The 25827-nt window shown below is 39.9% G+C and overlaps 1 long non-coding RNA gene and 1 pseudogene across 2 annotated transcripts; one reads left to right on the top strand and one right to left on the bottom strand.

The window, feature by feature from the left end:
- Positions 1-17586: 17586 nt before the first annotated feature.
- On the bottom strand, positions 17587-19888 carry LOC148915410 (putative sodium/metabolite cotransporter BASS2, chloroplastic; annotated as a pseudogene).
- A 2367-nt stretch (positions 19889-22255) lies between these two features.
- Positions 22256-25271, top strand: LOC148915409 (uncharacterized). Of its 2 annotated transcripts, none has more exons than XR_016122035.1 (2): positions 22256-22835; positions 24795-25271. It is a non-coding gene; the product is annotated as an uncharacterized LOC148915409 (long non-coding RNA). The 2 variants fall into 2 exon arrangements; XR_016122036.1 differs by lacking the exon at positions 22256-22835 and adding an exon at positions 22858-24709.
- The last annotated feature ends 556 nt before the right edge of the window (positions 25272-25827 follow it).

Below are 25827 nucleotides of genomic sequence, written 5' to 3'. Positions count from 1 at the left end.
GTCATCGTGGTGGTGACACGGTCATGGTGTTGATGCTCTTGGTGCTAGTTGCTTTGATGTGGATATGCTCTGCTGATTATGGGTAAATAAAGAGTCCCACAAGTTCGCGGTCAAGAAGTAACGGTTGGGAACTTATTAGGTTTTTTGTGTAATCGGACCGAGCATTCCAAGTTCAAGGAGCCGTAGGGCAGTCCTAGTTCCCTGCTGGCAAGCTGAAGTTGCGTTAACACTTGAAAGATATAATAAAAGTTGTGTGAGCCTTGGACCTGCTGGTAGCTGGGTACCTAGACTTTGGCAAGGAGGCCGGATGAGCTCTGTGGGGCTGAAGCTTTGTAGAGGCCATGGCCTTAGTTTTGGCAAAGGGCCTTGGGAGCAAAATTTTGAAGAGCAAGGAGTGGGCCATTGGAGTATACTTAGGTTCTGACAAAGACCTGAGATAAAAAGGCTGGGCCTTAATAGAGATTTCGGCAAAATTCCCCTTGGAGTGGATTTGGCAAGGGACCCAAGTGGTTTGGGCTTAAAGATTTGCAAGGGCTAGGCCCTAGGTGGGTTATAAAGAAGGAGGCCAAGACATTCTCAACCCCACCCTTTTTTTTTCTTTGTTTTTTTTAGAGGGAGAAGAAATGCATGGGGCCTTTGTTGGAGTGGACCTTGGCAAGTAGGCTAAGTCATGGTTTCGGCCTTCCCATTAGGAAACTTTCGGTGGAGTTGGGTCCATGGGGCCTTGGCTAAGGCTAAGTGGGTCTGACCAAATGAGGCCTCGGGTTTGAGAAGCCGGGAGCATTCTGCAAGACTTATTGGTTTTGCCCCTATTTAGTCCAAAGCCACGACCCTTTGCCGCTCTGGCAAGGGTTCATTGGGATTTTGAGAGACCTCCTCAAGTGTCTCAGCAAGTGGGTCTAGGTGCCTAGTTTGAGTTTAAAATTTGAAGGTTCAGCACTCACTCCTTCGGGCAAGATGACTAGAGGTCTGATCCCTTCGCTTAGCCCGAACTGCCGCCGCCGCGGGCTAGCCTGGCAAGTCGTGTGTTCGGTCCGTAAGGTAGCTTGTCGGTCAGGCCTGAGTCACGGCTTTAGATCGAGAATTGTGAGCCTCCCTTCTAGTTCTTCACGACCCTTGCCGTTCGGCAAGGGTGGGCTGCGCTTTCTCAAGGCCTTGGTTTAGCAAGGGTGGACGTCTTGTGAGGAAGAGTTCTCTTGGAGCTGGGTCCTGTGGGTTGATCGGCAAGGTTACTAGCTTGAATGTCCGGGTGGGCCTGAGCCTGCCGATGAGTTCCCAAGCCTTTGATCGAGCCTTGCCGAACGGCAAGGCTTATTAGAATTTGATTTCGTGAGATCCAAGAGGAGGTCGAGAGGTTTTAGGCACGCTTCAAGCGTGAAGATTTTGATCGAAGACGGGAGAGCCAGCAGCGTCATTGGCAGCCCCGCACATTCGTCGCTCAATTTTCTGCATAGTCCGCCGTTGGGAGCCGGGCCTGCGGGGTGACTTTCGTCTTGGTGAAGGCTCGGGCCTCGGAGCCTTTGAAATTTTGATATGTGTAGGGTGCTGGAAGATGTGTCTTGTTAACTTGAGATTTTTGTTTGCTATTCTGTCTTTCAACATATAGATTTGAAGCCTTCGGTAGGTGGGTTTGTGAGCTGGGTGCCTTGATCACATTTTCTGAAATAAGTATTGTGAGTGTGACTTAGGTACGCTTGTTGTGGCAAGGAAGTGTGAGTTTCTCAGTTTTGGAGCCCATTTTTCCTCTTTGCTCAGATCCTTGCCGTTTGGCAATGGTGAGTTCGAAATTTTGTTTGTGGTGCTCATTCATACCTTTGGCAAGGTTTGAGTATTGACCAAGGATCCGAGGAGTCGGGTCATTTTGAATTTTTCAGCAAGAAGTGAGAGCCTAGAGCTGGACCTTCGGTAGGTGTCTTGAAGGATTTGGCGAACATTGGAGCTGGTCTCGTTTCGGCTAGGAATTAGCTAGGATTTGGAGCTGGGCTCTGTGAGGTTTGGTGGTCTTGACTTGGGATCGTGAGCTGGGCCATTCGGCAAGCATTTGAGGCTAGGCCTTTAGAGCTACGCCGCATGAAGTTTCATGGAGCCAATCGTGTGAGGTGGGCCATTCGTAGGTCGGGCCTGTGGAATCCTTCGCAAGCTTGAGTTGGGGTCGTGACCTTTGTGGGCTTCTCAAATTTTCAGTGGCTCCTTGCCGCTCGGCAAGTACCAGAGTAAATTTTGAAGTTTCAAGTGCTAGGGTCTTCGCTTTACCAAGGCGTGGATGGTCTTGTGTCATTTTTTGTCACGAATCAAGAGTCTCCATGTTCCAGAAGCTTTGGAGCGGGATTTGAGCCGAGATACTAGCTTCGTGAGCTGAGCCGGCAAGGAAACCGCTGAGCTTCATAAAGGTGCTATGCAAATAGTCTCCAGATCTTCCCAGAAGGTGCTTGGTTCCAAGTCATTCACCAAGGCAAGGCGAGCTGGGCACTCGGGTGTCTTGATCAAATCATGACTCCTCCGTGAAGCTTGATAAAGCCGGGTCTGAGAAGGTGAGTCTATATTTTTGAAGGCCACCATTTTCATTGCTGCATAACCCTTGTCGTTCGGCAAGGGTGGATCGAAAGTTGTTGTTTGTTTGTTTGTTTGTTTGTTTTTATCCTTGCTGTATTTTTAGCAGGTTCTGGAGCTAGACCTCAGGTGAGGACGACGGGGGCCGTGTACCGGGCCTTTGGTATGAACGAGTTTGTCGTGAGCTCCATTTTGCTATTGTCCTTGGGTCTGGGTATTTTGGCAAGAAAGGATATTGTGGACCCCTTGGGCTAGGCCATTCCGTGTGTGACATGAAGCTCGGGACTTGGTGGCTAGGCCATTCGGCAAGCATTTGAGGTCGGGCAAAGCTGAATCCTGTGAGCGGGCCTTGGAGAATCGACAAGGACATGAGCTTTGGCAATCTCCGTAGCCGGGCGGTGAATCGAATGTCCACGCCCAGCAAGCTTTGGGCTAGGCTTTGGCAACAAAGTATTGTTTTAAGGCCCCAAATACATTTGCACGCCTTGCCGCTCGGCAAGGGTGCTGGATTTTCTGCAGTCTTGTGAAAATTGTCTCGGTCGAGAGCTAGGCCTCAGCAGGCTGGGTCTTGGGAGCTGGGCCATCTGCAACCTGGGTCGTTGCTACCTATTGTATCTTTTAGCTAGGAACCGCAGCTGGGTTCGGCAAGAGGGCTAGGAAGCAAGGGTAAGCCGGGTCTTGTTTTCAGCTAGACCTTCGGTGGGTATCATTTGGAGCTGGGAATTGAGTTACGGCGGCAAAGAGGTAGTGCCCCATTAATTTTGGCTCAACCCTTGCCGAACGGCAGGGGTTGATTGGGAATATTTTGAGGCCACCTCCAAACTTGGCTTTGGCAAGGAGGGAAGTTTGGAGCTGGATCTTCGGCAAGTAGGAAGGAGCTGGGTACCGAGGGTCTAGGCTCTTAGTGGTTCGGCAAGCTTAGTTTTGTGTTGTGCTTGGACAGCTGGGGTCTGTGAGGTTCGGTGGGTTGGCCTTGGAAAGATAGGAATCTTGGTTGCCTCCCTCTCCTCCATATGCTCCTTGTCGTTCGCAAGGCCCGGTTGGGCATTCGTTTTATCTAATTGGCTGTTCGCTCAACCTTCGGCAGTGTGAATATTGGCCAAGGAATTTGAAGGAGTCTGGAGCTAAGTTTCGGTTAGGAGGTCCCGGTCCTCGAGTTGGGCCAAGGTTGATAGCTGAAGTAGGTGCTCATGTGAGTTTTGGTGAGAGCCTTGGGCCCTTTGGGCTTGGCCTTTTGTTGAGGTAAAATTTTTGAGGCCCCCCATTTGAATTTCATGGGCCTTACCATCTTGAAACTTGGATTTAATGTGGACTTCTTGTTGTGGCTGTTTAGATCTTGAACTGGAAGCCGAGCTAGGCCTAGAAAATTAGGAGACTGGGCCTCAAATAGAGTCGGGTGCCTTGAGTTGTTGGAAAGGTTGGTGTGGGCTTGGGTTTGTGCCTTCTTCAAGCCGCCGGGCCTTGGGTAATTTGCAGCACGGGCTGCTGGGATTCGCGAATTGAGTTGGGCTGGGCTTGAGCTAGCCCGTGGCCATTTTCCCCAATCTCTTTCATGAGTTGGCCATTCAAGGTGATCGCTTGGGAAGCACTTTGTGGCCCTGCAGTCAGGCGAAACACTTGCCGGCCGGCAAGGTGTGGTTTCAAAATCCTTAGTCTTCAAGACTTAACAAGAGTGGCCCTGACAAAAATTCCTTTGTAAGACGCTGATCACCGAAATTGAGTTGGGCCGCTTGAAATTTGGTGAAAATTTTCAGAGAAGGTGGGGTGTGGCTCATTCGGTGTCCTTGGGTGCCCCGAGAAATTTTCCAAGTGTCCTTGGGTGCGCCCTTGAATGCCGCTGAATTTGAAGTCGCTTCCCATTGGGTGTTTTGATAAGTTTAGTGGCTGGGTGCCGTTTGGCTCGGCCATCTAAATTGCTCCAAGCTTTCAGCTAGTTGTCATGTGGGCTTCTCATTGGATTGAAATGGTGGTTGGCCTCCTTAGCCCTGCAAAGTGATGCTGTCGGTGACTTGGAATATTTGGCACTTGCCAAATTGGAGCATCTTCAAAGTGGCCCGGACAGCTTTTACTCATATGCAATATTCATGAACCATATTGTTGAATAGGATTGTGCAATAAATTATTTAAATATTACATGCTCGTATGCAATATTTATATGTAAGAAGAGAAATCTTATCTTGTGGTGAGGATGTGCGTGGGCATTGCTCATATCAGAGAGGTTTGTCGAAGGTGTCGAAGGTGACACAATATGTGGCTAGGCACAGGGGTGCCGAAGGCAACACAAGACTTGCATGTCGCAGGGCAATGTGGCTAGGCACGATGGTGCCGAAGGCGATACAAAACTTGCGTGTCGCAAGGCAATGTGACTAGGCACGATGGTGCCGAAAGCAACACAAGATGTGGCTAGGCACGATGGTCCCAGAGGCGACACAAAGCTTGCGTGTCGCAAGGCACTGTGGTTAGGCACGATGGTGCCGAAGGTGACATAAGATGTGGCTAGGCACGGGGGTGCCGAAGGCAACACAAAGCCTGCGTATCGCAGAGCGATGTGGCTAGGCACGATGGTGCAGGAGGCGACACAAAGCTTGCGTGTCGCAAAGCAATGTGGCCAGGCACGATGGTGCCGAAGGCGACATAAGATGTGGCTAGGCACGGGGGTGCCGAAGGCAACACAAAGCTTGCGTATCGCAGAGCGATGTGGCTAGGCACAATGGTGCAGGAGGCGACACAAAGCTTGCGTGTCTCAAAGCAATGTGGCCATGCACGATGGTGCCGAAGGCGACATAAGATGTGGCTAGGCACGGGGGTGCCAAAGGCAACACAAAGCTTATCGCAGAGCGATGTGGCTAGGCACGATGGTGCAGGAGGCGACACAAAGCTTGCGTGTCGCAAGGAAATGTGGCTAGGCACGATGGTGCAGGAGGCGACACAAAGCTTGCGTGTCGCAAGGCAATGTGGCCAGGCACGATGGTGCCGAAGGCGACACAAAATGTGGCCAGGCACGGGGGTGCCGAAGGCAACACAAAGCTCGCATGTTGCAAGGCATTGTGGCTAGGCACAGGGGTGCCGAAGGCATGTTTCACGCCGGTTGAAGGCTGGGTGCCGAATAATGGCGGGGTGCTGAAGGCATCGCTTGCGCCGATTGATGGCTAGGTGCCGAAGGCATAGCTCATGCCAAATGATGGCTGGGTGCCGAAGGCATCACTCAAGCTATATGATGAAGATTGTATGGGTGCCGAAGGGCACGAGGAAGGGGAGAACGTCATAAGCCTTTTGTATCGGTTCCCACAGACGGCGCCAAACTGTTGATGCTCAAAATGGTTGGGCCAAGATTGAGTCCAACTTAGTGATGAGGTGTGATGGATGATGAATGAAGGTGAAGACCTTAAGCATGTGTGTAAAGACTTGGGCAAGCGATAAATATAAAGAAGACAAGATATACATGGTTCACCCTTAATGAATGGGCTACGTCCACGGAGAAGTATTCTCTCATTATAATGGTGTATGATTACATTTGTACATGGGGTTGGACCTGAATATAAAGATGACAAGTGAGATGCCCAGGCCAGGGATCTAGGAGAGAGTCCCTGGCCCTAGGGTCTAACTCTGAGACCCGGATCCTCTTCTAAGTGGGGAGAGGAAGTCCCCTTTTCACATGGATACTATTCCCTATTTATAGGGAGGTGAAAGTGGGAGGTTTGTGTAGATTTCCGATGTGGGACTTTGCACAAGTCACTGTGGTGGTGACACGTGTCATGGTGTTGATGCTCTTGGTGCTAGTTGCTTTGATGCTGGATATGCTCGGTTGATTATGGTGTAAACATTGATCATAATGGCTAATATGCCGTTAGAGAAACAGAGATAGAGGTGTGCATATCATCGTGCTGGTTGTAACAGGTGGCTAATATGTACGTATGGAACAATGAATATGTCTGCTTTCTAACCGTCCAACATTCAGTGCCATATAGCATGGCTGGTCTAACAGATGTTCTATAAACTTAGCTTTCAGTTCTAGCAAAATATGATGATCACACTATATATATGCTTAACAAAACCCTACGTTTAACCTATCGTGCTTTGATTCTATGAGCCACATCATCTCCATTCTCCCCTTGTATATATGGATGATTGAGTACATGCTAGATAGTGAAAGTTTTTGCATTTTGGTATACTCTTAGTAGTGCAATTGGTTGCTCTTATGTCTTCGTCAGAACCAAAGGCTCCACTTGGTTAGCAGAATTCAAAGGAATATGGTTCCTGTGACCATCTTGGAGAGAGAGAGAGAGAGAGAGAGAGAGAGAGAGGCGTTTTAAGGGTGTGCGCTTGTTCGTTCGTCTCCTTTTCTCATTTAGGTGGTGAGTAGATCATCATTGCAGAGATACAGCAAGTGCCCTTCTGCCCCCTTTAAATACCTGATTTTTGGGCTCTTCCTTTTCCTCTCTCTCTCTCTCTCTATCTCTCTAGAATCCCCCCACCTTCTTTTTTATTTTATTTCTCTTATTTATTCAGTTAATTTTAGTGACGAAAACCCAGCAACCTTTATTTAATTCGGTGCTTGATTAATTATAGTTATTAATTATGTATTATTTTGTTTTGTTTTTTTAAATTGTAAAAGCTGCGGTGGCGTGGGGAGCTGGAAAGCCTTTGGTGATAGAGGAAGTGAATGTGAATCCGCCTCAGGCAATGGAGATAAGGATCAAAGTCGCCTGCACCTCTCTCTGTCGCAGTGACATCACTGCCTGGGAGTCTCAGGTACTCTCGTCTTCTTATTTTGTCCTCCTCTTTTCTCCCTTTCTTTTCTTCTTCTTTTCAACACAAATAGAGATAAAACAATATTACTTTTCCTTCAATTCTTTTTTTCTTGTTTCCTACTTACTGAACATCTAGGAAAATAATCATTATCTGGCTAGGAAAATTCGTTTAACTATTACGTATGGTTTCTGGCTGACCAAGAAAAATTAAAACTTTGTTTGTGCCACTGCCAGATATGCTTTCTTCTTTCCGGATGGATTAATTTTCTTGCAAAACAATTGTTCAAGATTAGTCATTAAAGTAACTGAGAAGAAGTAAACCTTGGTTTAAAGTAATGAACTTATCCATGAATTAATATCCTGTTTAAATTTTTCGAAATTCAGACCTATCAGGAGCTAAGTATCAACTGACTATTCATCTAACTGAAAAAAGTTGTCTATGTATGTTGATACCAAAAATATGATTATTTATGGATACCCCTTGATGGTTACTGAACATGGATTCTCCTTAAAGAGCATCTTCTACCTTCTCCCTCGCATCATCACATGAAGCAGGAGAACAATTTGGTTCGCGTATGCATGTCGGTGTTTGTCTGTGTTCGTGTTGTAATAGAGGAATGAATTTTCCATTCATGATAAGTTTTTCTTCACAATTAAAATGCAAAGAATAATATATAAAGGCTTCCTTTGTTTTGGAGGTGATGGGGGATAGGAAGGAGCAGAAGAAAAGGAATCTGATAGCCCTCACATGCCCCTGCACGTAGTCACATACATATGTAATTGCAATTCTTGATCAAGGAAAAACGTTGCTGACATATGTTGACATATTTTTGGGCTTCTGTGAGTGCAGAGACTTGTTAACAGTTTTCACTTTTCAAATATGACAGCGGCATGACTTAAACAGTAATGATTTCTTGTATGATAGGTTGCACAGGGTGCTAAGCTTAGGGGAGCATCTCAAATAATTGGTGTTCACACTAATTTGTATCTGGCGTTTCTTTGAAGGGATGGGGGTTGACAGTTACACTTGGTGTGCCAAAAGTGAAGCCGGAGGTAACAGCTCATTATGGAATATTTCTTCCTGGAAGAACATTGAAGGGATCTCTATTTGGAGGATGGAAACCTAAATCTGATCTCCCTTCATTAGTAGATATGTACACAAAAAAGGTAAAACTAACTAAAACTTCATTGAAGCTTCAGTAAGTCCAATCTCCCTTCTAATATTAAGTGTCCTTTTCCCTCCCATTGTTGTAAAATTTGGTGTGTCCTCATGTAGCTGGAAAATCTACTGACAATGTTTAGTCCTGGTGACAAGAATGCGATAGGGCATTCCCAAACAATTTATCATGTCTTGGTTTGATAAATGTCTAATGTAGAAACGTATCAAATCATCTTGTTTGAAGTAGTCGGGTTATAATCTGAGTTTCGCTTAGTATCAAATTCTTAGGTTGAATTTATAAAACTTCTAGGTGAGGATGGTGATATCAATGGACAAGCTGGGCTTGAGCCTTAGGCAGGATGTCTCCGAAGTATGAGTGCATGATAACTTCTTTAGAGTTTCAACTGTTCACATTTTGTTTTAATAAAAAAATTCAGAGAAATATTTATCACAATGAGTCTAGCATAAGGAACATGCCAGGAGATTGTATAAATTTCAATTTGTGTTTAGGTTTAAAGTATTAATAGAACAAGATGTCGAGACAATACGGAGAATTGGAGAAAATTTCAAACCATACATTTATAATATGATTCATAATCCTCCTCAAATAAAAATATAATGTATCATAAAACATATAATTTTTTCTTCTATTAAAAAAACATAAACTACATCTGGCAGTATGTGACACCCAGACCCAATTTTAACAATTTATTTAATTTATTTATTTGAGAAGTTACAATTTTGCCCTCGGGTAAGGTCACGATAGTCATTTGTCAATTTGTGTGTATTTTGTGGATTTGATTAGCACTGTTGTATAGAGCGGGTCGAAACGAGTTCATAGACATGTAGTGGGCTCAAATCGGAGTTTTAACGAAGAAGTTATGATCAATGTATGCAGTGGCACAACCGTAAATTTGTTGAAATCTCTATCTCTCTCTCTCTCTCTCTCTCTCCGCGACGACACTACCGCTGAATGCGATTCCGCCCCGTCCGCCACCAAACTCGAGGTCAGTAACTTGTAAAACGCTCCTCTCCACCTCCTCTACACGACCCACTAAATTTCCAGACTCAATTGTGTGCCGTGAAGCGACTCAAACGCGAGGAAATCGGGTCAATTTGGGTTATGCCACTTTCTAATCCTCCCCACCCTTTTATTCACTACTTCAAAACTGATGAAACGGCACGATCATAAGAGAATAAATACAAAATTGTGTTGTCTTTTCTAACATTAAGCACAAATAAGTTATATTTATGTTCTTTTCACATAAAACAGAAATAATTATGTCAAATATGTTGAGATAAATACAATTTTGTATTGAACACGGTTAATCGTGCTCAATCTGTTGTGTAAATTGATTTGTGTGCTATCTAAGAAGTTTTTTAAAAAAGTGAATGATTTTACTTTCATAGACACAAACAATTGTGTCTTAATTTGACAGATGTGACAACATGATTCCCAAAACCAATATTTGTGCCTGATATATATGTTTTTGACATACATGGCGGTGAATATATATATATATTTTCGCTACTTAAATCATGCCCAATAATTTATACCAAGTAAAACAATTTATTTTTAGGGGCATTTTGGAAAAAGCAAAAGGAGAGAGAAAAATTATAAAAGAAGCAAAAATGGACAAAAATGCCCTTATTTATTTTTAGATTTCCTAAGAAATCCAATACATTTGCATGTCTTTAATTTGAAAGTTGAGTGGTTTTTTTGTCTTTTTTGAAAAAGCTTTGACTTTTTCCAAAAGTGAAATTTTTTTTATGTCTAAAACCTAAAAAACCTTTATTTTTATTCACTTAAAAACCCCACGCCCTTTAACCAAAAAACCACAATCCCTCATCTTTCCAACTCTAAAAAAATATCTCACCTTATCATCTGAAATCTTCTCAGTAGCCCACCCTTCTCCTTTTTTGAAGTCTTTCCCACTTGAAAACCTCTCTCTCTCTCTCTCCTCCCATTCGCCTTGAAGCTCTCTCTCCTCTAATTCTTTCTCTTAGTTCGATGTGCTACCGCCCACGACCCCCACCTAAACCTAAACCTCCATATTTTGAAAGTTTTCTATTCTTCACTCCTCCAAGATCTATCACTAGACTGCAAACGGGTCGTGATAACGGTTTCGGTCGTGTTCGTGTCAACCCATTAAGTTAACGGGTTAACACGACACGACCCGTTAAGTTAACGGGTGACAAATACTAGACCCAAACATGATCCGCTATAATTCACGAATATCCGCACGACCCGTTAACCCGTTAAGAATAAACCAGAAAAAAAAAAAAAAACTATCACTTTTCTACCCGACATTACCTTCTCTTCTTTTTCCCCCAAACCCCAACCCTAATTTTTCTTCCCTCTTTCCCTCTTTATTTCAATCTTCTCACCAAAATAGTATATCTCTCTCACACAGATATATTAAAAACTCAACAACTACATAAACTGAGGAAGAAAGAAAATTCAAAATTGACTGAGAGAACCAAAACCAACAACCTCCTTCTTGATCCGTGATGGATGGGCTGCCGGAGTCTATTGAGTGGAGAGAAGAAGAGCATAAGAGAATCTTGACCAAAAAAGAGCAAAGAAGCAGAGAAGCAAAGAAGAAGAGAAGAAGAGAAGAACGGGAGGAAGAAGAAAAGGAAAAGGGGAAAGAGGAAAAAGACAAAAAAGAAAGAAGAAACAGACACGGAAAGAAGGAAACTAAAGAGGAAAAGGGGAAGAAGAAAAGAAAAGAAAAAATATTTTGCAAAATTACCAAATTACCCTCCTTAACGGGTGGATGCGAATATTCGCGAATTGACCCAACCCAACCCGTTAGCTTAACGGGTAGCTAACGGGTTCACCCGTTTTCAACCCAACCCATTAAGCTCAACCCAAATACCGATAATTTCGCGCACAGGTCGTATTAACGGTCGCGTGCAATATGCGTGTCTATCTATCACTTGCACCTACCACTAGAGTCACAACACACCGGTCGCCTCGACATGGCCCGCTAAGTAAGGCATGGCCGTATTTTTGGGTCGTGTCGGGACGAGGTAATTAAGTCCAATGGATTCACCGCCCATAGCCGGTCATGGACCGAGACTACCTTTGGCCCATCATGGGCCGAGCCACTTAGGCCCGTCAGGCTAAGTCGACCCAAAATTCAACAGGCCGGCCCGTTTAAAGCCCATATATTAAATTATACTTGTTTTAGGAAAAAATAAAACATAATATTACTACATTTATATCTTAAATTCAAGTCTATTTCTTTTCTCTAATAATATATATATATATATATTAAAATTAATATTTTCTTTATATATGAAATAATGATTTTGTTTTTCAAGTTTCAATTTTTAAAACCCACGCAATAATCTAGCCATTTTCTATTTAAATGTACTTTAAATTAAGTTATTGTCCTCTTTTTTTAACAAATAATAAATCTTATTAGTATATACATAATTGCAAAAAAGATTTAAATAAAGTTGTAAAAAAATTGCAACAAAAAAAAAAGCAATACATAAGTCAAATTTATGGACCTATATCGCCCGCTTAGTGGTCCGACACGAGCACAGCTTGAGCCCATATAGACTCGGGCCGGGATTGATGATTTTCCTAAAGGGAGTTTTACTAAAACACCCAAAATGGAGGTTGAAATTATAAAAAAACCCAACACCCAAAACACTTTATAAACACACCCAAAACCCATCATTACACACACTCAAAACCCATTTATAAACACACCCAAAAAGTTGACTTTGGGGTTGATTTTGGGTGTGTTTTTATGTTTAAATAGTGCTTGGGTTTTTTTATAAATACATGTCTAGGATTGGGTTTATTTATAAATTTGTATTTCCTAAATGGGCTGGCCCAACACGACCCATTTATTAAATGGGCTGACAATAAATAGACCGGACCGGCCCAACACAACCCATTTGACACCTCTAGGTACCACCCACCACCTCCACCACATCTCTCCTCTCATTCTCTCATTCTTAGGTTTTGGTTTTTGAGTGGTCAAACCAAAAATAAAGAAGTCTAAGCTTCTGTTAGGCATGAACTCGTAGATCAACATTTGAATATTAATGACATTGAATTGCAGCAAATATGTTCAAAGTATATTCAGTATAATCAATGGAGAAAACAACAATTTCAAATATGTAGGGGTATTTTGGGAATCTAAAAATTACAATAAATCAATATTGAGCTTGATAAGGTAACTTGATGAGGTGGATTCTAGTCATGGGTTTTTACTTATAAAAAATGAGTTTTATTAATAGGAACAAAAAATAATGGATTGCAGCTAAGGAAAATTCAATTTGGAGGGGGGTAAGCCAAATTTACTATAAATAGAACATTATACAACTTGATTGCCATCCCAGTTTGTATCCATTACCATGCCATCGGCTATTAGTGAGATTAACTAAGGACTGACTAGTAGATGAATAATAAACTACTACAAAAGTACCATAAGTGATAAAAAAAGAAGTGAACTAATGAAGAAGGTTTTTGAGTGGTCAAACAATAAATAAAGAAGTCTAAGCTTTTGTTAGGCATGAACTCGTAGATCAGCTCATTTCATCTTCTTGATTGCAGCATCCCAGAAGCTTCACTATATTCCTGTGCTGAAGTTTGACAATATGTGTAACCTCATTCTTCAACTCATTGAGTCCTTGTCTAGGATGTTTTGAGAGCCATTTCACAGCCATGTCTTGTCCTTCTTTCAGTGTACCCTGAAATCCATTAGCCATATATGATGACCAAAATCCATACTCCATACTTTGCGAACGTACAATATACGACTTGTATCCATAGTCCTGACCCAAATGACATGTGGAAACTGTCAAGCTAACTGTAGGGAGGACTATATTTGATTTTACCTTAAAAGGCTGATCCGAAATCACCCCTTCTCCAAGTTTATTGTTGTTTGAAAAGTTATTGGTTGCACAAACAACAGCGGCCAAGTCAAATAATGGTAATTCCAGATCTTCCTTTTGGCTGGGCCTCAGCTTTATCTTCTGCAGACAACGAAAATCGATGCACTCCTTCCCCAATGTCATACTTTGCTCTTTGCATGCAACTGAGACATATAAGAACAATTATAATATTTACCTTCAGAAAGTAAGATGTCAGCAATTTCATATTAACTGATTATGTACTATTATCTTCAAATATCAGCATCTATTTCTATCATTTGGAATAATGAGGTCATATTTTGTTTGGCCCTGGGTGATCATTATAGTTTATAATCGTTATAAACTACCATTTTCTTACAGGATAAACTACCATTTGCAAACCAGTGATCTATAACCAATATCCAAAAAGCAATTCATGCACAAGAACCAATTGATCATCATATAAATTCCCAAAGAAGAAAAGGCTTGTAACTCACAGGTTAAGTAGCTTAGATGGTGCGGGACGTAATACAGTTAATGACTCCTTCCACTGCCACTGGCATTCAGATAACGAAAGAAGACGCTGCAAAATTGACAACTGCCATTCCCACTCTGCAATGAAATGTTTAGCAATTGACGCCCTCCACTCCAATGCTTGTCTTCCACCCCTACTTACGCCATCACTTAGAGCATGATCTAGTTCAGTTATAGATGAAGGAAGACAGTGATGTAATATATCAAGTCGTTTCCCCGTGAAAGATACAACCATTTTGTTTCCCTCTTCTCGTGTTAGATCAGTTTTCTCTGAAGCACATGTGTAATGTAATTCAGATTAGCTCCATGCTAAGGCACAACGAGCCAAATGGAGACAAAGATCATCCTTATGTAAAAGCTAACTTTTGACATTCGCCATCATGATCTCCCACATCCCCTGCCCCAACTTCATATACCAATATCTCTACTTATGAGTTATCGCCCCCACACACAACAAGAAATAAATAAATAGGAAAACGACTAATTTTAGATATCCAAAATATGAGTAAACAAAGAAAGTAGCAAAAAAGGATGGCAGCATAATAAGTACATGGTTATTTGTAAACCCCAGCTCATAGAATCAAGAAATACTTCATATATGCAGCCATGGTTGATGCAGGAAAATTTCGTTCTTGCGTAATATGCAGGGGAAACCAAGTACACATAATCTGCAACAATCAAGCACTAATAACTGCTGGAAGGGCATATTACCAACTTAGAAAAGAAAAGCAGCCATAGCATGTTATCAGTGGACTTTTGCCGCACTTCCCATTCACAAGATGCATAATCTTCGATGCATAATGCACACACAACAAAAAAGACTCCCACAAACTTGCGAGTTACAACACAATATGGTAGTATTATTATATTAACGTATCAAAACTAACAGAAATATTATATTAGCTTCTCTTGGGGCGTGTATGTTAAAGCATTTCAAAGACTACTTTGGGGTAACTCATGCTGATTGGACAGAGTTTTGGGCTGAATGTAATCTGATTTCATATGTCATGTCATGATTGTTGGTCAGATTTTGATGGTTTTCTACAAGATATCTTTGAAGACGAAAAGAAGAAAGAAATAATTTTCCTTTCTCTGTTTTCTTTCTAGCCCTTCTTTCACGTAGGTTTTCTTTCTCTGTTTGGAATAAGATACAGTTTTCCTTGTAAAAACAACAAAGAAATAGACCAGAACAAGATTATTTTGAGCATTTTGAGGACTTACCCGAAGTGGACTTTGATTTCCAGTACGAAATTCTCAACAAAAGGGTCAAACAGGTGATCTTCGCATGCTATTTGATCTTTAGCAGACAACATCAACCATAATTTTCAATTCCATGCTTGACCAGAACTGACGCAGGCAACAGAAGAAGAAAGATCAAGCCGATAACATAAAGAATGACAAGGAAATTTTCGACAAACCGGGCTAGGCTGCGCTTAGGCGGCCTGGGCAGCTCTGTGGAATATAAAATTAGTTTCTTTATGTTTTTTTATTTTCCTTTTTTGTAATTAAACAATATCTTTGCTTTATTTTAATTACTTTTATTTGTAATTATTACTTAACAAATAGTAATTATTATGTTTTAATATTTTTAATTGAATAATATATATCTTAGTCTTATTTAATCAATATAATTACTAATTAGTTTTTACTTATTATTTGTTTCATAACTTACTTCTCAAATTGTAATTAATTTTTATGAATTATTTTGTGCTCATAAAAACCAAGAAAGTGGTTGCAACATAGTTAGTATATATCACAAAAGAACCAATACATACATATAGTATACTTGATTTGCTTATGAACATAGTTCTTGATTGACTGGTTTGCAGTGGTTACATATCCTCAGAATATGCAATTAATGGGTTCTACTCGATAAAATCCGATGTCTATAGTAGTTTGGTGGGTTGGTGCTAGAGATAGTGAGTGGGAAAAGAAACATAGGATTTACTCATTGCTTTTTTTTTTTTCTTCTTTTAAGTATGCACAATGATTTTGAACTTTTGATAAATTCTTTTAGGCATGGATGCTATACAGGAAGGCCGGTTCATTGAAGTGCTTGATACATCAATAGGGGACTCAGGTGATCCACATGAAGTTGTGAGATTATTTCATGAATGTAGGTCTTTTATGTGTGCAACGTAACCCTGGAGATAGGCCGAGCATGCCAGTTACAGTTCTAATGCTAAGTGGTGAAGGGTGATTGCCTCAACCTCAAAAACCTTGTTCTTATAGTGAAAGGGATCTCAATGAACTAGAACTTTTAAAGCATTTTCAACAAATGAACGCAAGTGCTTTAGATTTGGGACAAAGATTCATGAAGTTCCAAATTGCGTGAGGAATGATCTCCTAAAATGCCACTGCAATGTGCACGTGTTATAAGGTATGCAATTACAGTCACTTCAATCATATGCACTTAGCGAGTTAGTGATAGGGGAAACCAGTATAGAATTTTCAGATTCTTTAGAGAGCATGTGTTTTTTGTCGTTTTTGACCATTGTGTGATATTTACTATGTGTAGTCCTAGATGGCTATTTCGACTTTAAAGGCTATTTTGAATCTCTATGTGATACTGTGGACTGTGGTAAAGACTTCTATTTGCTTTGAAAGCCATTTAGAGGCTCAGATAATTATTTCTGTTTACTTGGCGGTCCCAACCCAGAGCATATATATACAGTTTGAGTTTGGTGTTGTATAACTTATTGAGAAGACTTGGGGGAACTAAACCATGCATTTTCCCTTCTAATGGCAAGCTCACCCTTACCCTCACCATCATCCACACGCTAGTAGTAACATTTTACATATTGAATCAATGGTCAATAAGTTTTCCGATAACATATTTGTTCTAGCTAAGCAGCAATGAGGCAGTGGCAATGAGAGGGTACTAAAGAGATAGATACTACTACTTTTGTGTTTGTGTGTGTGTGGAAGTGGAGCCATGGCACTATAATTTTGGCACAAGTTTTGACACAACAGTGCCCAATCAAAAGGGTATAGCTGCCCGTCTATATAGTATAGCCGGCTATACTATTTATTAAAAAACAACCTTTCTACTTGCATTAGTTTATACTTTATAGATATTAATTTGCTAGTTTCGATATATATACTCTATATATTTAAATTTTTTTAATATATCTTATTTTTATTGAAAATTTTATAAAAATCAAGTGTATTATACATGAGAAATACGTACGCACGTGTAAAATACAAGTATTAAACATGAAAATACTAAAAAAAATTGAAGGCTATTAACTCTGGAAAAGTGAAAATTCAAAAGGGTACAATAGAGACTCGTGTAAAGGCTTAATTGTAATGGAAAATGCTCCAAACTATCGATAAACAAAAATCAGGGAACAAAGATACTAGTATCCATGTGAAGAGTATAGCCGCACGGCTATACTAAAAAAGGACCCCATTATAGGTGCAGGGGTATACTCTTTATTTTTATATAAAAAGAAATCCTGTGTATAGTCGCGCGGCTATACTGTTTTCAGGTGAAGAGTTCAAATCTGGCTCAAAAATAAGCACCACAATATGCTAGAGGAAAAGACCATGAGATTCTAGAGGTACATATAACATATTAATGACAAAATAGGATGCTTATTTATATTTGAAGTGTCAGTGTGACCTCAAACGACATTGTTTTAGACTATTAGTTAACAATATCTTCACATTTATAAATATTAAAAAAAAACAAAACAAAAACAACAAAAACAAAGAATCTGAACTCCATAAGTATGCGAGGAAACTTAGAAATGGCATTTACCGGGTTAGGGAAAACTTCGAAAGGGTGGTATAATTGTCACTTAACCTCAACTGTAGGAGTCTCCTTGGAGTCAGAAGGATCTACATATCTCCAAAAGAATGCCAGACTGCTTCCCATTATATTCATAATCACAGCAGACAATGCTGCATGCGGGTAATGCAACCATGGGCAAGGTGAAATGAGAAGTGGCCAAAACCACACCCAAAGAAGAATTTTGCATACCAACCTGCGAGTGTCGAACATGTAAATGAAGGATTAGTGTTGCATGCCCACCAAAATTTATGAAAGTTTCGACATTTCAATCTGAGCATAAAACAATGAAGATCTTCTATGGACTTACAATAAAGTTTAAGAAGAGAATTTTTATATCTTTATTACCAATTTGATTAATACCTCAATTGATATTGCTCGTCTTTGTGCTTCTCTAAACCCGCAAACAGCTGCTGATATATACCTGCAAATTAAGACTCTCCTTGATGATAAAAAAAAAGACTCCTCAAGTTGCACATTTGCACAGCAAAAACTCCAAAACAAACTAAACAAACAGGCACAGCACCACAACCTTAAAGAATATTTGTATGAGTGCAAACACTGCCAACAATGCTCGTATACAAAACTAGCTTCTATGTCATATGTCAAATTAAAATCCACATAGACAAAGAAGATTGAATATATACTTTCTTACTGCAATAGCTTTTATGGCTATGAAGTCATAACGACAGCAATCTATAGTTTCTCAAATGTTGCTTACAGATTATGAATACTTTGTTTTTTCAAAGTACAGTTAACTTCACTCTATAATTTATATATCAAACTTGACTAAAGCTAAATCAAACCGTAATAATACACTAATACAAGGCTAAAACGTAATTTTTTTAGAAATTTTGAGCTTAAATTAGAGTGAATCTTTACATACTGAAAAAATGTGTACATTACCTTGAGCTTTTCCACAACAACACACTTAACAGTTAAAGGGAACTTACCCTACAAAGAAACCAGCAATATGTACTAACAGCACCGAAAGAATAACCACCCCAATTTCTCCAGGTAACACTGTCTGAGCATGAGCCATTAGAGACAGATCAGCCTGCAATGTTACAGCAACCATTGAAGCTTTGAGACGGACAACATTCTCAGAGAATACACTGGCCCACAAAATAAAATCTAGTATGTTTGAGAAAGAGAGCACATTTGGAAGGAACCACAGGCAAGACAATCATATTTTACATATAAGTAACTAGAAGATATTTATATGCACAACAAATGTACCTGCATGCAAGCAGTGATGCAGCTAGAACAGCAAAAAGTGGTGCAAAAGGTATCACAATTTTAACCACTGCAGGAAATGCACTCTGCATATAAGAACCTAACAAATTGGAGCAACAACGACCTACAGATGACAGAATAGAGACCATAAGCCCCAGCTGATGGATAATATAATATTACTGAAGTTTGTTATATTTAACTTAACCTGCATGGTGCTGATTGATAGTTTGGCAGCATCCACAGGGACGTAAGTCCCTGCCAATATCTTCGTTAGTAGAGGAGGCTGGGCTACTACCCCAAGAGTTGTGCATAAGAAGAACATCCCCTTGAGCAATTAAGGTCACCTGAAAGGCTATTTCATAAAAAGCATGTAATGGAGTTGAATAAATGGCCTAGGCGGGCGCTAGGCGGGCTAAGCGGGGTCTAGGCGGGCGCTAGGCGGTCTAGGCTGGCCAGGCGGGGGCTAAGCAGGCTAGGCGAGGGCCAGGCGGGGGCTAGGCGGGCTAGGCGGTCTAGGCTGTCTAGGCGGGTGCAGGAGTCGAGAAGAAAAAAAAGGCCATTTTGGAACTCCAAGGTCTTGGACGAGATGACGATGGCGCTGAGGCGAGAGAGGAAGAGAGAGAAACGAGGATTGAAGAAGAAGAGAGGTTGCGAGTTATGTTTAGGGTTTAGAAAAGGGCCTGGGCTTCATAAAATACAACATTAAATGAATTTTGCATTATGAAATCACTAAAGTAACCACTAATAAGTAACAAATAACAAATAAATATTTTAATATTTTAAATCAAAAAAATATTATACTATTTGTTTAATATATAATTTATATATGCTTTTATTTTTCATGATTTTGGTATAAATTTATAATTTATAATACTTAATAATTTATTAAAAAAAGCACAGGCACTCGCATATTACTCCTCTAGGCGCTAGGCCCTTGCCTGCCGCCCCCTTACTGTATAGTGATTTTTCGAATATTGGGATTAACATGTTTGTAAATCGAGGTGTACCAGCACTTCAATTTAAAACCCTGACCGACTCCAATTCCCTTCTGTTTGTGTTCATAATTAACTAAAAATTAGTTGCATTGCATGGCGTTTAGATTTAACTTTTATGGTATAATTTTTCTCAAGACTATAAACAAAGAAGCAGTTTCGTCAGTTCTCGATTGATTGTGATGTGGCTATATGTCTCCGGAGTATGCCATGGGCGGGATGTTTTCTGAAAAATCTGAAGGCAACAGCTTCGGGTTCTTGCAATTGGAGATTATTAGTGGCAAAAAGAATACCAGCTTCTATTCCAATGACCAACATATAGGCTTCCTAGCTTATGTAAGCTCAAACTCTAAATCTTAACGCAAAATCGTATCTTTCATACAACTTAAGCAACCTATATGAAGCTAAATGCAGCAGAGTTTAACAATTCTGGCCAACAAACATGAAATTTTGTTAGGCATGGTACCCATGGAATGGAGGGGTTTGGAGTTGGTTGATGAAGTATTGGTAGATTCATATTCACCTTCAGAATCTCATGGATTTCTATTTTTGAAACCCAAATGACATTGCATATGCATGGGTCAAGTTTCAGATTGGCAAGCGCATGGAATTGCATACGATTATATTGGATTTTTGCCTCAGTTTAGGTGCACATTGATGTGCCCATTCTTTTCACAAACATGATCCAATTGGTATTTGTTATAACAAACACAAGCAACATATACAAGTTTTGGCATGCAGCCAGCATACCAAATTCACAAAATGTAAGTGGGGATAAAGGGAACCAAGGTCCCAAGAAGGAGTTGTCCAAAAGATGCAACCCCCCACACAAAGCTCTCGTCTGGGGACTTTACCTCTTGGTCAAGCTGGGCTAAAGTACAAATGACCGAGCTGAGCTTTTGATGTATGATAGAATCTCTTTACAGATCGAAGACGACTTGAGGGACTTCTCGGTGTGGAAGCGATGATGCCTTCATGACAATATCCTGAGCGATTCAGCTTATGGGTAACTTTATATTTATGCGTAGAATACAACGTGGACTAATATATATCTCATATGTAAGAATGAGATGCCTAATATCAAGTACTTAAAATTGAAGGGTGCAAAAGTCAATCGGGATGGTCTTGTCACTTTGTTGCACGGATGCAGAGATCTGGTGATGTTGGACGCCAGAGATTGTTATGGTTTCGATGAGAACGACGATGAAATATCAAAGCTTGCGTCTCATATTAGTAAATTTATGTGCGAATGTTCTGAATTTCTTTGTGGTATGGACAATTTTGTTCTTCCTATTGATGGATACTCATTCAATCTGCATGTGGAGGAGACGTGGGATGAAATGCTCAATTATTTGAGCAATGCGTTCAATGATTTGGGCGACGAGGAATGAAGAACTATTTGATTGCAGTAAGCGATATCTCATCTTAGCTTTCCCTTCCCACGAAAATTTTTCCTAGCTAAATTTCTTTGAGGTTCAGTGAAAAATTTCTTGGTGAAATAATGTTGGTTGACCACTTAACAACAGGCACAACCAGAAGACAAATGAAATAATATGTTATATTTAAGAATGAGATGCTACTTCTCATCTAACACATGTTGTTTGAATTCTCATTTAGAATAGTTCATATATCAATGTCATATGACCTCTGATGCCTTCAATTAATTTCAAAATAGAACTGCAAACTTCCATTCGTTGTCTCTTTAGATTGTTTTATATCCAATTTTTCATCTACATAGAATACAGTGCGAACTGATATATCTCATAGCGTAAGAGCAGGGTCATCAAGTGCAATGAGAAAAAAGGCTGTAATTTGGTTTAGTTCAAAATTACAACGGATACATTTTAGAAAATAAATTGCTATACAAGCAATTTTATACTATGAAATTCCTTTGATCCACAAAATGTTGGCGGATACCCTTTTTTTTTTTTTTTTTTTTTTTTTGTATTTATGGGTTTAACCTGTATTATTTGTTATAAATAAAATTCATTTTTTATTCTTGCCCAATGGGTTAATAGCTAGAAATCATTAGAATGAGAGGTATCAGAAAGAATTTAATTCTCATTCCCCAATATTGCTTGTATAAATAAAATAATTGAAGAAATAATCCTAGCCCACCCTAAACCCTAAAATGATATGACAAAATTGTATATTTAAAAGGTTATAGCCATACGGCTGTACTTTCTAAATACATTCGGATATTTTAAAAATATTAATACATTCGGATATTTTAAAAGCATAGCCGTTCGGCTATACTCTTTAAATATTAATATATTCGAATATTTTAAGAATATAGCCGACCGGCTATACTCTTAAAATATAATCCAAACGGACACGAAGCTTGCACTCGTAGAGACGGAGGTTGCAGACGCAGTCACAGCCATTTCGCTTCTCTATCAACTCAGGCTTCGATTTTCAATTTCGACTGCTTCGTCCTCCGGGTTCAACACCGAAAAAAGACCCAACCCGCCTAGGAGGCCTGCCCAGCCGCCTAGCGCCCGCCTAGCCGCCTAGCCGCCCGCCTAGGCCGATTTTCCGAACACTGCGATTGACTGAAAGTCTGAAACCCGAAATTGAAGAAGTTTAGCTGCAAATTTGAGCTTGAGATTGAGATTGGGAAGCCGAAGCAAGCACAATTCAGGTCCATAGAAGAAGAGATCATGAGACTCTTAATTCATCTAATTCCATTCCTCTCCCTGTTTCCCGCCTTATTCTCTTCTCTCTTGGCTCTCTCCCAAACGACATGCTCACCTCACCACACCAACGACAACGACGACAATTCCTCCCTTTGCCAACTCCACCTTATTATCTTCTCTCTTCGCATTGACGGCATGACGCAGAAGAAAAAAATCCAAAATTTGCTGACTTGGTGTCTGTCTTCAGTGGAAGGAAATGATGAATCTATCCTATCATGGAGTTTCTATGGTCTTGCCAATAACAAGGTTCGGTTTTCAAGCCCCAATCTCAAATTCTGACTATTTATTTCTGTTTTGGTTAAGCAATAGATTGATTGGTTTGGTTCTTCTTGCTTGAAACTTGATAAATCTTTATGCATTTATTCAATATTCATCCATTGATGGTTCTTCTTGGTTGGACTGCTTTTCATTCTTTGGATATTGCATTTCTGTTATAGATTTTTACACTTGATCATGCCCTCTTGTTTGCTGAGAGAAAAAAAGAAGAAGAAAGATTTGTCTCCTCCTCCTGTTGCATAGGAACCCAAAACCAACCCACCAAAGACCAGAAAAAAAAAAAAAAAACATTGAAATATTACACCACCTCAAGTGAAAAATCTAATTCATTTAAGCTTTTATATTTGTTATTGTATCAGCATCTGTGTTTCTGTTGTGTGAACTCCACCTCAACTCCAAAGAAAACAAATAAAAAAAATTAGAGGGTGCATTTGCTAACGCATGGGTTGGGAATCTCTTAATTATATTTAACTTTTCAAACTGACTTCAAAAGCACCAGATTAACACACCAACATGAAATATCATTTATCGGGCCTCCATGAGTGTAAAAGTACTGTGACTTCATTACCTGAAAATGCTTTAGAAGAGGGATCGACTTCAAGTTCATTGAGATCCCTTTCACTATAAAAACCAGGATTTTGAGGTTGAGGCAATGACCCTTCAATTTTGAAGGATAGCAAAGATTATTCAGCAAACATCTCCAATTTTGAAGGATTCAAAAGGTGACAAATATTTTAATCTGATCTCTTAACAATTTGTGTCTAATAATGGCTAATATGCCGTTAGAGAAACAGAGATAGAGGTGTGCATATCACTGTGCTGGTTGTAACAGCTGGCTAATATGTACCTACTGGAACAATGAATATGTCTGTTTTCTAACCGTCCAGCATTCGGTCCCATATAGCATGGCTGGTCTAACAGATGTTCTATAAACTTAGCTTTCAGTTCTAGCAAAATATGATGATCACACTATAAATATGCTTAACAAAACCCTCCATTTAACCTATCGTGCTTTGATTCTATGAGCCACATCATCTCCATTCTCCCCTTGTATATATGGATGATTGAGTACATGCTAGATAGTGAAAGTTTTTGCATTTTGATATACTCTTAGTGGTGCAATCGGTTGCTCTTATGTCTTCGTCAGAACCAAAGGCTCCACTTGGTTAGCAGAATTCAAAGGAATATGGTTCCAGTGACCATCTTGGAAAAATTAAAACTTTGTTTGTGCCACTGCCAGATATGCTTTCTTCTTTCCGGATGGATTAATTTTCTTGCAAAACAATTGTTCAAGATTAGTCATTAAAGTAACTGAGAAGAAGTAAACCTTGGTTTAAAGTAATGAACTTATCCATGAATTAATATCCTGTTTAAATTTTTCTAAATTCAGACCTATCAGGAGCTAAGTATCAACTGACTATTCATCTAACTGAAAAAAGTTATCTATGTATGTTGCTACCAAAAATATGATTATTTATGGATACCCCTTGATGGTTACTGAACATGGATTCTCCTTAAAGAGCATCTTCTACCTTCTCCCTCGCATCATCACATGAAGCAGGAGAATAATTTGGTTCGCATATGCATGTCGGTGTTTGTCTGTGTTCGTGTTGTAATAGAGGAATGAATTTTCCGTTCATGATAAGTTTCTTCACAATTAAAATGCAAAGAATAATATATAAAGGCTTCCTTTGTTTTGGAGGTGATGGGGGATAGGGAGGAGCAGAAGAAAAGGAATCTGATAGCCCTCACATGCCCCTGCACGTAGTCACATACATATGTAATTGCAATTCTTGATCAAGGAAAAACGTTGCTGGCATATGTTGACATATTTTTAGGCTTCTGTAAGTGCAGAGACTTGTTAACAGTTTTCACTTTTCAAATATGACAGCGGCATGACTTAAACAGTAATGATTTCTTGTATGATAGGTTGCACAGGGTGCTAAGCTTAGGGGAGCATCTCAAATAATTGGTGTTCACACTAATTTGTATCTGGCGTTTCTTTGAAGGGATGGGGGTTGACAGTTACACTTGGTGTGCCAAAAGTGAAGCCTGAGGTAACAGCTCATTATGGAATATTTCTTACTGGAAGAACATTGAAGGGATCTCTATTTGGAGGATGGAAACTTAAATCTGATCTCCCTTCATTAGTAGATATGTACACAAAAAAGGTAAAACTAACTAAAACTTCATTGAAGCTTCAGTAAGTCCAATCTCCCTTCTAATATTAAGTATCCTTTTCCCTCCCATTGTTGTAAAATTTGGTGTGTCCTCATGTAGCTGGAAAATCTACTGACAATGTTTAGTCCTGGTTACAAGAATGCGACAGGGCATGCCCAAACAATTTATCATGTCTTGGTTTGATAAATGTCTAATGTACAAACGTATCAAATCATCTTGTTTGAAGTAGTGGGGTTATAATCTGAGTTTCGCTTAGTATCAAATTCTTAGGTTGAATTTATAAACCTTCTAGGTGAGGATGGTGATATCAATGGACAAGCTGGGCTTGAGCCTTGGGCGGGATGTCTCCGAAGTATGAGTGCATGATAACTTCTTTAGAGTTCCAACTATTCACATTTTGTTTTAATAAAAAAATTCAGAGAAATATTTATCACAATGAGTCTAGCATAAGGAACATGCCAGGAGATTGTATAAATTTCAATTTGTGTTTAGGTTTAAAGTATTAATGGAACAAGATGTCGAGACAATACGGAGAATTGGAGAAAATTTGAAACCACACCGTTTATAATATGATTCATATTCCTCCTCAAATAAAAATATAATGTATCATAGAACATATAATTTTTTCTTCTATTAAAAAAAACATAAACTACAACTGACTGTATGTGACACCCTGACCTAATTTTAACAGTTAATTTAATTTATTTATTTGAGAAGTTACAAGTTTGCTCTCGGGTAAGGTCACGATAGTCATTTGTCAATTTGTGTGTATTTTGTGGAT

This window comes from Prunus mume, linkage group LG7 (genome assembly GCF_029339155.1).
Source record: "Prunus mume cultivar Tortuosa linkage group LG7, ASM2933915v1, whole genome shotgun sequence".
NCBI classification, from domain to species: domain Eukaryota; kingdom Viridiplantae; phylum Streptophyta; class Magnoliopsida; order Rosales; family Rosaceae; genus Prunus; species Prunus mume.
The sequence above is the reverse complement of the archived record's forward strand: the minus strand, read 5'-3'. Positions and strand labels throughout refer to the sequence as shown.